Here is a 12,755-nt window from a genome sequence, read left to right as displayed (position 1 = left end):
CTCCGCCCCCCCCGCCCCCCCTTTTCTTGGTTAATCCTGCTAATGGTCTATCGGTTTTATTTATCTTTCCAAAGAACCACAAATAAATGATTCCTTGATGTAAACCAAAATAAATTTTGTTTTTTTTATCTTTTTTATTTTGTTTGTTTGTTTGTTTCAGTTTCATTTAGTTCTGCTCTGATCTTGGTAATTTCCTTGCTTCCACTGGGTTTGGGTTTGGTTTGTTCTTGTTTCTCTAGTTCCTTGAGGTGTGACCTTAAAATGTCAGTTTGTGCTCTTTCAGTCTCTTTGATGTAGGTGTTTAGGGCTATGAACTTTCCTTTTAGCACCCCTTTTGCTGTATCCCAGAGGTCCTGTTAGATTGTGTCATTATTGTTGTTCAGTTTGAAGAATTTTAAAATTTCCATCTTGATTTCATTTTTGAACGAAAGCAGGTTTTGAACCTGCTCTTTCAGGAGCAGGTTATTTAATGTCCATATATTTGCATGGCTTTGAAGGTTCCTTTTGAAATTGATTTCCAGTTTTATTCCACTGTGGTCTGAGAGAGCGCTTGATATAATTTCAGTTTTCTTTGATTTATTGAGGCTCACTTTATGGCCTATCATATGGTCTGTCTTGAGAAAGTTCCATGCCCTGTTGAATAGAATGTGTATTCTGTGCTTGTTGGATGAAACTTTCTGTATATATCTGTTAAGTCCATTTGTTCCTAGGTATAGTTTAAATCTATTGTTTCTTCGTTGACTTTCTGTCTTGATGCCCCATCTAGTGCTGTCAGTGGAGTATCGAAGTCCCCCACTATTATTGTGTTGCTGTCTATCTCATTTCTTAGATCTATTAGTAATTGTCTTATAAATTTAGGAGCTCCAGTGTTAAGTGCATATATGTTTAGGATTGTGATGTTTTCCTGTTACACGAGGCCTTTTACCATTATATAATGTCCCTCTGTGTTTCTTTTAACTGCTGTTGCTTTAAAGTTTGTTTTGTCTGACATAAGAATAGCTACCCCTGCTCGCTTTTGGTGTCCATTTGCCTGAAATGCCTTTTCCCACCCCTTTACTTTTAAGTTCATATGAGTCCTGATGTGTTAGGTGAGTCTCCTGAAGGCAGCAGATGGTTGGTTGGTGAGTTCTTATCCATTCTGCAGTTCTGTATCTTTTAAATGGAGCATTTAGGCCATTTACATTCAGTATTGGGATTGAGATGTGAGGTAGCATTACATGCATCGTGCTATTTGTTGCCTGCGTACCTTGGTTTTTTTGTTTTTTGTTTTTGCTTTTTAACTCGTATTTTTGTTTTATAGATCCTGTGTGATTTATGCTTTAAAGAGGTTCTGTTTTGATGTGTTTCCAGGATTTGATTCAAGATTTAGAGATCCTTTTAGCCGTCTTGTAGAGGTGGCTTGGTAGTGGTGAGTTCTCTCAGCATTTGCTTGTCTGGAAAAGACTTAATCCTTCCTTCATATATGAGGCTTAGTTTCACTGGATACAAACTTCTTGGCTGATAATTGTTGTGTTTGAGGAGGCTGAAGATAGGACCCCAATCCCTTCTAGCTTGTAGGGTTTCTGCTGAGAAATCTTCTGTTAATCTGATAGGTTTTCCTTTGTAGGTTACCTAGTGCTTCTGTCTCACAGCTCTTAAGATTCCTTCCTTAGTCTTAATTTTAGGTAACCTGATGACGGCGTGCTTAGGTGATGATCTTTTTGTGATGAATTTCCCAGGTGTTCTTTGTGTTTCTTGTATTTGGATGTCTAGGTCTCTAGTAAGGCCGAAGGAGTTTCCCTTGATCATTCCCCAGATATATTTTCCAAACTTTTAGATTTCTGTTCTTCCTCAGGAACACCAGTTATTCTTAGGTTTGGTCATTTAACATAATCCAGACTTCTTGGAGTCTTTGTTCATATTTTCATATTCTTTTTTCTTTGTCTTTTTTTGGATTGGGTTAATTGGAAGACCTTGTCTTTGAGCTCTGAATTTCTTTCTTCTGCTTGTTTGATTCTGTTTCTGAGACTTTCCAGAGCATTTTGCATTTCTATAAGTGTATCCAATGTTTCCAGAATTTGTTATTGTTTTTTCTTTTGCTATCTATTTCCTTGAATATTTCTCCCTTCACTTCTTGTATCATTTTTTGGATTTCCTTGCATTGAGCTTCGCCGTTCTCTGGTTCATCCCTGATTAGCTTAATTAACCTCCTGCATTCTTTTTCAGGTAAATCAGGGATTTCTTCTTGGTTTGGATCCATTGCTGGTGAATTAGTGTGATTTTGGTGGGGGTGTTACAGAGCCTTGTTTTGTCATATTACCAGAGTTGGTTTTCTGGTTCCATCTCATTTGGGTAGGCTTTGTCAGAGGGAACATCTAGGGCTGAAGGTTGTGGTTCAGGTTCTTTTGTCCCACGGGTTGTTCCCTTGATGTAGTATTCTCCCCCTTTTCCTATGGATGTGGCTCCTGTGAGCCAAACTGCAGTGATTGTTGTCTTTCTTCTGGGTCTGGCCACCCAGCAAGTGTACCCAGCTCCAGGCTGGTATGGGGGTTGTCTGCACAGAGTCCTGTGATGTGAACCGTCTGTGGGTTTCTAAGCCGCAGATACCACCATCTGTTCCAGTGGAGGTGGTAGGGGGGTGAAGTGGACTCCGTGAGGGCTCTTAGCTTTGGTGGTTTGATGGTCTATTTTTGTGCTGGTTGGCCTCCTGCCGGGAGGTTGTACTTTCCAGAGAGCATCAGCTGTGGTAGTGTAGAGAGGAACCAGAGGTGGGTGGGGTCCTAGAAATTCCAAGATCATATGCCCTTTTTCTTCAGCTACCAGAGTGAGTAGGGAAGGACCATCAGGAAGGGGCGGAGCTAGACGGTGTCCAAGCTCAGACTCTTCTTGGTCGGGTCTCCCTGTGGCTGCTGTAGGGGATGGGGGTGAGTTTACCAGGTTAATGGAGTTGTGTACCTAGGAGGATTATGGCTGCCTCTGCTGAGCCATGCAGGTTGTCAGGGAAGTGGTGGAAAGCCGCAGTCACAGACTTCACCCAGCTCCCACGCAAACCAAAGGGCCAGTCTCACTCCCACCGTGCCCTGCCGAACAGCCCCGAGTCTGTTTGCAGGCGGTGGGTGAGCCAGGCTTGAGAACTTGCCCCAGGCTGCCTGACTCCCAGCTGTGAAAGAAAAGGGTTTGATTCTTCCCCAGCCTGTGGAGTCTGCACACCTGATTCGCACGGTTTCCAGAGCTCTGGCCGAGAGGTTTCTCCCCGGCTTCAAATTGTTACAAAGTTCAGTTGGAGATTTCCTTCTCCCTGTGGTGTTTTCCCCCGCACTCCTCTGATTGCCCTCCCAAAGGATCCTTGTGGTGCCAGGCAGGTATGGCCTGCTTGGGGACCTAGTGAGCTCCCAGCGCCTTTCTCGCTGCTTCCTCTACCCCTGTATTTTGCTTGGCTCTCTAAATAGACTCAACTCCAGGTAAGGTCGGAAACTTCTCCCTCAAACAACCTTCAGTTTCTCCAGTGGGGATGTGTGTTCAGGAGAGGAAAATCTCCCTTTCCCACTTCCTAAGCTGGGGCACTTGGGGCACTCACAGTGTTTGGGGTGTCTCCCAGGTCCTGCATGAGCAATCCACTGCCTTCAGAAATCCACTTCCTGTGGGTCCTCTCGGAATTGCTGGTTTGTTCTTGCAGTCAGTCTGGAGCTTAAAGTCATGATGCAAGCCTCCACACACTACTCTGTCCATCCAAGTCGGAGCTGCAATCTATTCCTGCCTCCCATCTGCCATGATGATCCAAAGAATGCTCTCTGCTAGACAGTACCTCAGGAAGCATTTAATTCGGGAATGGATCCTCAGACTGGATTACTGTTTGAGGAAATAGGAATTTCATGATCAAATAAGAATGAGAAATGCTAGGTTAACAAACAGAACAGGTGCTAGGAGTCTTTAACATACTAATATGCGTGGCAAATCTCTACAATCTCCCAAATTTGATTGTTGTTCTCTTTTTTATTTTACAGTATATGTGTTAACATTTCCCAAAAGTAATATTCTGTGGAACTGTACTTTTGTTCACACTATTCCTATGTTTGGAGTAATAAGCACCATGTAAATCTGACTCCGTTCTGAATAATGAATTCTGAATAATGTTAGAATGAACATTCTTGGGAAATAACAATTTAGTAGATTCCTAATGAAGGGCCAGAGAGAAAGAATGTTTTCCATGATACTTTACCTTTCAAATGAGTTTAGAAATTTTTAAAGAAATTTCAAAACTAATCTATTTTCAAAGAAATTTTATTAAATGAACAAAATTTGGATTCCAAAAAGAAAATGTAAATGTACCAACTCACAGCTGTAGTTGGTGTGAGTGGGCATCAAATTAGGATAATTGGGGATCTGCTTAACCAAGGGTGCAACATGCCTAGTACAGAATTTAATGATCTCCACCTTCAGAAACTTTCAGGTACATGTATTGGTTAAACTAACAATTATAAACTGTTACTAAGTGACACTTTATCAGTCACAAATCTAGTGTATTAAAACTGGAGCCATCAACCACCATGTAGCTAGATTTTGAAAGTTAATTCTCAGAAATATTAGGAGTAATTCTGATGACTTACTCAATATAAAGCCAGGTCTGGCCGGGCTCCGTGTCTCATACCTGTAAACCCAGCACTTTGGGAGGCCAAGACGGGCACATCACTTGAGGTCAGGAGTTCGAGACCAGCCTGGCCAACATGGTGAAACCCCATCTCTGCTAAAAATACAAAAATTAGCCAGGCGTGGTGGCGCATGCCTATAATCCCAGCTACTCAGGAGGCTGATGCAGGAGAATTGCTTGAACCCAGGAGGCAGAGGCTGCAGTGATCACACCACTGCACTCCAGCCTGGGCAACAGACTCCATCTCGAAAACGAACAAACAAAAAAGCCAGATCAGGAGAAACATCATCATTCTTTAGGAACTTCCACGGAACAATTCAGTTTCTGCTACTTACAGCCTTGTGCAGCCCTTAGGTTTCAGTGACTGGGTCAGTGTGAAGCTGCTGCCAAGCATTAGAGCCGCAGGTCAGAGTGGACAGCAATGTTCACATTTGAAAATGTAATACCTTTTCTCAAATAGATTTCCCAGCTGCCTTTGGCTTGATTCAGATTTACATGGTGTTTACATACCGTTCTAAACATAGTAGCAGTATGAACAAACGTATACAAGCTATAAAGTTCCTTCTTGTTCAGTAACCAAGCAAATCCAGAACACATCCTGTTTAGGAAATAAGCCTGGAAAGCGAGGATGAGACCAGTCTGGAGGACTTTGAACACTATGCTGAGATGTTTAGACTTATTCTGGAGGCTGTTTGGTATACTTATAATGGATGAACTTTATGTTATGTAAATCATACTTCAGTAAAGCTGTTAAAAGGAAAGAAAGACTGGATAGTTGAAACTATTAAACATACTTTTTTTTCCTAGTGTAAAACAGCAATAGTTACACAGTCCTAGGACATTTCTGTTGCTCAAAACGCCTGAGCTTAAAATCAGTCTATCTAAAGTCTTCATAAAATTAAAGTGTCCAGAAATTCTCAAAGACTTTTATAAATGCCAATCAGTCATCAAGGGCCCAAAGCAAACATGAAAAATACAGATCTCTAGGCCACATATAGTAAAAACCTTTGTTTCTTAGAGTCAGGCTGGTTGCTTTCCCTTCTGCCACCAGAGTAGTTATCTCATTGCGCTCTCAATTTACATTTCCCTAATGACTAATAATGTCATTTTCGTGTGCTTATTCTATGTTTTCTTTGATGAAATGACTATTCAAAGCTTTTGCCTTTTTTTTTTTTTTTAAACTTTGGTTGTGTTCTTATTGAGTTGTAAGAGTTCATTATATATTTGAGGTGTAAGTTTTTTTAAATCAGATATATGATTTGGAAATACTGTCTGCCAGTCTGTTGCTTTTCATTTACTTAGTTGTGGGTTGTTTTTTTTTGTTGTTGTTTTGTTTTTTGTTTTGTTTTGTTTTAGTGCAGAAGTATTTGTTTTAATAGAATCTAATTTATCAGGGCATACTTTCTTTTATGTCTTGTGCATTTGGTGTAGCATCTAAAAATTCTTTGCTCACTAAAGACATGAAGTCTTCTAGAAGTTTAGTTCTTAGATTAAGACTGAGATATTTTGTTAATTTTTATATATGGTGTGAGTTCATTACTTTGCATGTGGATATACTGTTGTCTCAGCACCAGTTGTTGAAAAGACTATTCTTCTCACATTGAAATTTCTTGACACCTTGGCCAAAAATCAATTGACCACAAATATAAGGGTTTATTTCTGGACTCTAAATTGTCTCATTGATCAATGTGCCTATTCATATGTCTTGATTACTGTAGCTTTACAGTAGATTTTGAAGTTAGGTAATGTAAATCCTCCAACATTTTTTCATTCTTTTTCATAATTGTTTTGGCTATTCTAGGTCTTTTGCATTTCTTCTAGCATGTTAATAGTTGCCTTATTAACAACTTGGAGTTGTTCAGTTCATGAGCATGGAATATCTATTTACTTAGATCTTCTTTAATTTCTCTCGGCGATGTGTTGTAGGTTTTTCCCTGTACAAATCTTACACTTCTTTTAAGTTTATTCTTGAGTATCTTAAAATTTATTGCTAGATATTTTGTTAAATTTATTTCTAAGTATTTTAGTTCTTTTGATGCTATTATGAGTGGAATTTGTGAATTGATTTCTTAATTTCATTTTGGGATTGTTCCTAAAATATAGAAATACAGTTGGTTTTCATATCTTCTGACCTTGCTAGCCTTATTTATTAGTTTTAGTGTTTTTTTTTTTTTCCAGTAAACTCATGACGGTGTTCTGCATAGATAATTACGTCATCCACAAATGAAATAGTGTTACTTCTTCCTTTCCCATCGGTATTCCTTTTCTTTTCTTGCCTTTTTGCACTGGCTAGGACTTCTAGTACTAAGGAGTGAGAAACTAATATCCTTGTCTTGTTTCTAATCTTAGGGAAAAAGCATTTAATCTTTCACCATTACATACAGTGCTCACTGTAGGCTTTTCAGGTTGAGGAATTTTACTTTTCCTAGTTTGTTGAGAGTTTTTATCATTAATGGGTGTTTCATTTTGTCAAATGCTTTTCTGTGTCTAGTGAGATGACTAGTGGTTTTCTTTTGTCTCTTAATGTGATGAGTTGAATTGATTTTGGAACGTTAAACTGTCTTGAATTCCTGTGATAAATTCTACTTGGTCATGGCATGTAAATTTTTTAATGTGTTACCAAATGTGGCTTACTAACATTTTGGTAAGGAGGTTTATACTGTGATCATAAGGGATACTGTCTGTTGCTTTCTTTTCATGTGTCATGTTTCTTTCTTTTCTTTGTCGGGCTTTGATAATGGAGTAATACTGAACTCACAGGAATGAATTGGGAAATGTTTCTCTTTCTCTATTTCCTGAAAAAGTTTGTGAAAGATTAGTATTACTTTCAAATATTTGATAACATCCAGCAGTAAAGCCATTTGGGCTTAGAATTTTCTTTGTGTAGGACGATTTTTACTTACTAATTCAATTTCTCTATTATAGGTCTGTTCAGACTTCATGTTTCTTCGATAGCTTTGGCAGTTTATGTTCTTCTAAGAATTTGTCCTCTTCCTCTTAAGATGTCTGATTTGTTGGCAATTTTTTTTCCCAAAATATTCCCTTAAAGCTTTTTTAGCATCTGTGGGATTGGTAGTATTATACTGTTGTCCCTTCTTTTATTCTTGATTTGAGTGACTTGTGTCTTCTCTTAGTTTCCTAGTCTTCTACCTGAGATAGAAGCTTAAGTAATTCATTTGAGACCTCTCTTCTCTCTGATGAAGGTAAAGCACTACATTTCCCTTAAAGTACCACTTTGGCTGCATCCTGTAATTTTTAATACGTTGTGTTTTTATTTTTATAGTGTTAAAAAAGTTGTGTTTTTGAGGCAGAGTCTCATGATCACCCAGGCTGGAGTGCAGTGACACAATTATGACCCACGGCATCCTCGACCTCCTGGGTTCAAGTGATCCTCCTGTCCCAGCCTCCCAAGTAGCTGGGACTACAGGTGCACACCACCATGCCTGGATAATTTTTTGTATCTTTTGTAGAGATAGGGTCTCAGTATGTTGCCCAGGCTAGTCTTAAATTTCTGGGCTCAAGTGATCCACCACTTCAGCCTCCCAAAGTGCTGGGTTTATATAGGCATGAGCCACTATGCCTGGCCTGTTAAAAAAATATTTTTAAATTTTTCTTATGATTTCTTCTTTGACCCTAGGATTGTTTAAGAGCATGTTTAATTTTCAAATATTTGGGGTTTTCTCAGATTTTTCTTAATTCTGTCATTTGATTTCATATCTTGGGGCTTTTTTGTTAGATGTGTATGCATTTATAATTGTTATATTCAAAGAAGAAATAACATCATTCAATAATAGTTGCAGGTTTCAATATTCTACTGTCAAAAACTGCTAAAACAATTAGACAAAGTTAGAAAGGATATAGAATATTTAAGTAACTCTGTCAACCAACTTGACCAAACTGACATTATGAATCTTCATAATCTTCTTTATAAGAAACTGCAGATACAGATTTCTTTTCAGGCACACATGGAACAACCTCCAGGATAGACCACATGCTAGGACACAAAACAAGTCTTAATACATTTTAAAAGACCAAAATCATATAGAGTGTGTTCTCTGACCACAAGAGAATTAAATTAGATATCCACAGTAAGCCTGCTGTTTGTCTGGGGCCTACTTCCTCTTGCTATAAAAGTAGTAAACAGGTCAGGTATGGTGGCTCCTGCCTGTAATCCCAGCACTTTGGGAGGCCAAAGCGGGTGGATCGCATGAGCTCAGGAGTTTAAGACCAACCTGGGCAACATGGCAGAACCCTATCTCTACTAAAAGTACAAAAAGTTAGCCAGGCGTGAATGCGCATGCCTGTGGTCCTAGCTGCAGAGGAGGCTGAGGTGGGAGGATTGCTTGAGCCTGGGAGGTGGAGGCTGCAGTGAGCCATGATCGTGCCACTGCACTCCAGCCTGGGTGATAGAGCGAAACCCTGCATATGCAGGCATCCATTCCGGCCCCTCCACATTGCCTTCATGGGACTTTGGGGGCGTGGGAAACTGACAAAACACAAACGAGAAACTCTAGCTGCTTCCACTGCCATGACTAATAAAGTTCTTTGTCTCTGATGCAGCACTTGTATCATATGCCGGCACTCGTGAAACAGTAATAAGCTAACTTGTTAGCTTATCAATAAGGTAGACTCTCAGATCCTGCTTGGTTCCTGACAGTTTCTTTAGTTCTTAGAATATATTTAAATAGCCACTTTGAAGTCTTTGTTAAATCCAGTATCTGAGGACATTCCAAGAAAGACATTTTGTAATGACTGCCTTTTTTACCCCGAGTATGAGTCACACTTTATTTCTTTGCATGTTTCTTCATTTTTGTTGAATCTTGGATATTTTGAATAATAAATTGTAGCAACCGTGGATTCTGACTCTTTCTTCCACCCCCTAGCAGTTGTTCTTGTTTCTTTTGTTTAATAACTTGACTGTACTAAATCTGTGATTTCTGCCTCTCCCAGAGTATGCAACCACAGATGTTTCTGTTTAGTGTTTAGTTTTGATTATCTTTTTATTTGTGTTTTCTAAATGTCTCTGTTTAGATTTTACCCTGTGTCTGCATAGATTAGTGTTGAACCAAAGATTGGTCAGAAGTTATGCTCAAATACCTCAAGCCAAAAAGCCTACCACTTTGAGCTGATGGGTCTTTGTGTGGTTTGGTGAGTGCTTTCAAAATCTGGATTATTTTTTACTTTTCCCAGCGTTTGCTTTCTACCAGGCTCTCTCAGTTGTCTTGTGAACACACACACACAGGTTTCATCTGCCAGGGGTATGTGAGTGGCTCGGGCCTGCTGCAGTCCCTAGAGCACATACACATGACCTTCAGTCAACTTAGGATGTGTGCAGAGGTTATCAAGCCGCCTCACCACTTTCTCACCTCATAGAGTACCTTGTTCAATGGCTAGTCTACCATCCATTGCTTACTTCAATAAGGTACAACCTCAGGCTAGCAGAACACTGGCCCTTCCTATTCACTTGCCACCAGGATTGCTCCTCTAGTTGACAATACTCCATATCAGATGAGCTCCTCTGGCAACAGCAGCAAAGCCACTGGTTTGTAGGGCCTGTTGTAGCCTGGTTGAACAATCACTCTAACAGAGCTGTGGGGGACTGGTTCAGACACTTGTTTGTATGTGAAGTGTGGTAATTTTCATGAACAGATGCTTCTCAGCTTGTTATATGTCTTTGGTCAGTTTCCAGTTTTTGACAGTTTTTTTCCGCTTTATAGTTGCTTTGGGGGAAGAGGATTTGTCAGTCTCAAACCATCATGCCAGGAATCTAAAGTCCCAGTCTGCATCATCTTGCCATTGATGCTGGTGTAACTTAACTGCCTGTTTGATTCTCTGTGATCATATAAGTTGCTTTCTCTTACCTGCTCAGCTAGGATATGGAACAGCAGCAATAGAATCAAACTGGGGAAAGTTGATGTAGAACACTGGTACCACAGTGGGCATGGATTTTTCCCATGGTTAATTAGGAATGATTTACAATGATCAGGCATTATTTATACTTTTATTTCCTGTATAACTAATAAAACATATTTGCTTTACAAATGGTATATCATTATATAAATGTTATTTATATACACTTTGTATCAACTAGAGATTAAAATATTGCCTTTTGTGATGAGATTCTAGAAACATTGTCTTCATTGTACTCATTTCTCCCTGAATTTCCTTCCATTTATTAATTCGATAAATATATACTTGGTTATCTAAAGTATACAGAGGCATGTTCAGTGATTCCAAGATGAAGCTGATACGTATTTTGTCCTTAAGGAGCTTATAGATTAGTGGAAGTAATACAATGTAAACATGAAAAATGGAAATAGGATGTGCTGGATGCCATTAAAGAGTTACAGATCTGTGCTATGGAAGTTCAGTAGGGTAATTGAGTTTTCCCTATCTAAGTGATTCTATTATATCACTCATTACTCCCATCCCCTCATCCTCCCTGCTTGCATTCCCTCCCCAGCTGCTTTCCTACTGAAATCCTTATGTTGTTACTCATTCAAGCTAGTCATAGTAAATAACATGTATGCAGAGCTTCCACGTGCACTTTTCTTGTGTGCTATTTGTCTGGGTCATATCAGCTTGGGGTTTAGGTAGGGAGCATTATTATTCCTAATTTACAGATAAGGAAACTGACATCAGAGTGACTTGCCCAACCTCGCATATTGGAAGAGTCAAGTTTTGAACATAGGTCTTTGTACTTGAAATCCTGGGCTCTTTTCAGTGTGCTGTGCTGCCTCTCACCCAGCAAACTCTCTCTCCTCTAGCCAGTAGATAGTTGAGAAGAATTAAGTTTGATGAGTTGGGTCAGAATTGGAGGCAGCTTAGTGTGTTTCTAGATGGACACACAAATGAGGCAGCAAAGCAAGACTGTTCAGGCTACTTTTTGAATCATTTCCCAATAAGGGTTTTTAATGACTTAATTTTACAATAATCAGAGATCCATATTTTCATTTGCATCTCATTTCATAGGTGTTGAATTGTTAAAGCATATTCAAGACCAAATTATTCATCATCTCCCCCTCAATCTGTTGTCTCTTAACGTTTCCTTTCTCTAGTAATGACACCTCCAGCTCCGCAGTCTTCTAAGCTAGTAACTTGGAAGTCTTTGACTCCTTCCTAACCTTTATCTCAGCATCTAATCCTATCATTTCCAGCCTACTTCATAGGGTTATTGTGTGAGTAAACTGACGAAATACATAAAGAAAAACTCCGAAAGCTGTGAATGAGAGGTATTTATTTCCTCTAAGGCAGTGCATCTGTTGATGTGTACAGTACTACAAGGCCTCAGCATCCATTCAGAGTTAATGTTTTGTAGTATTGACACTTGATTTAGTGAAGTGTGTACTTAACGTCAGGGCTGAAACTGCATAATCTTAACATTGTTATGGCAATCTGCACTCTTAAAAGCACTACCAAGGGAGGAGAAAAAAGGGAGAGAGAACAAGGCTCTCTTGTGTGATTTGCACGAGAACTGGAAGTCAAGTTTTCAGACTCCGCTTGGCTATATCCAGAGGTCCTTTAAACTGAAAACTAAAGTTGATTTTATTAATACCACTCCACCAGTCATTCTCTGTGACCTAGGGCAAGTGATTTAGCAGTGTCAGTCTCTACATATAAGTTAGAGATAATGATTGTACCTATTTTATAGAGCTGCTGTAAGGATTGAATGTTCTGTGTAGACAGCCAGAGTGCCATATATAAGGTATTCAATAAGTGGTAGCTATTGGATTACTCTTCTCCCTCTCCACCTATCTAGAGATTTTAGGTTGGTCCTTCTTTGCCAATTCCCTGAGATAGATAATTTATTTCATGTGGCATATTTATTTAGACTGCATCACATTACACTCTCGCAGTTCACAAACATTTCCAGGAGGTTGTTGCTCCACCACTTCATTCAAAACTAGATTCACTGTTTTCATGTTTTCCTCTCTATGTCTCTCCTACTAATTTCCCTTTTACGGTTTGAACATGATTCTGATGAGCTCTTTCAGTTAAAAACTGTGAGATTAAACTTGTACTCTCTGACTCCAAAGTGAAAGAGATTTTAGGTTCAGTATTAGGAATACATTTCTACAATCAGTACTGTCCATGAGTAGAATGGGCTGCCTTGGAAGTCATGAAGTTA

The 12,755-nt window shown here is 39.3% G+C and overlaps 1 protein-coding gene across 1 annotated transcript in view; it reads left to right on the top strand.

Moving 5' to 3' along the window:
- The window catches only part of NEO1 (neogenin 1), a 198,651-nt gene that overhangs the window by 113,258 nt on the left and 72,638 nt on the right, over positions 1–12,755 (top strand). The window lies entirely within an intron of this gene.

This window comes from Rhinopithecus bieti, unplaced genomic scaffold (assembly GCF_001698545.2).
Source record: "Rhinopithecus bieti isolate Rb0 unplaced genomic scaffold, ASM169854v2 scaffold_4639, whole genome shotgun sequence".
NCBI classification, from domain to species: Eukaryota; Metazoa; Chordata; class Mammalia; order Primates; family Cercopithecidae; genus Rhinopithecus; species Rhinopithecus bieti.
The sequence above is the reverse complement of the archived record's forward strand: the minus strand, read 5'-3'. Positions and strand labels throughout refer to the sequence as shown.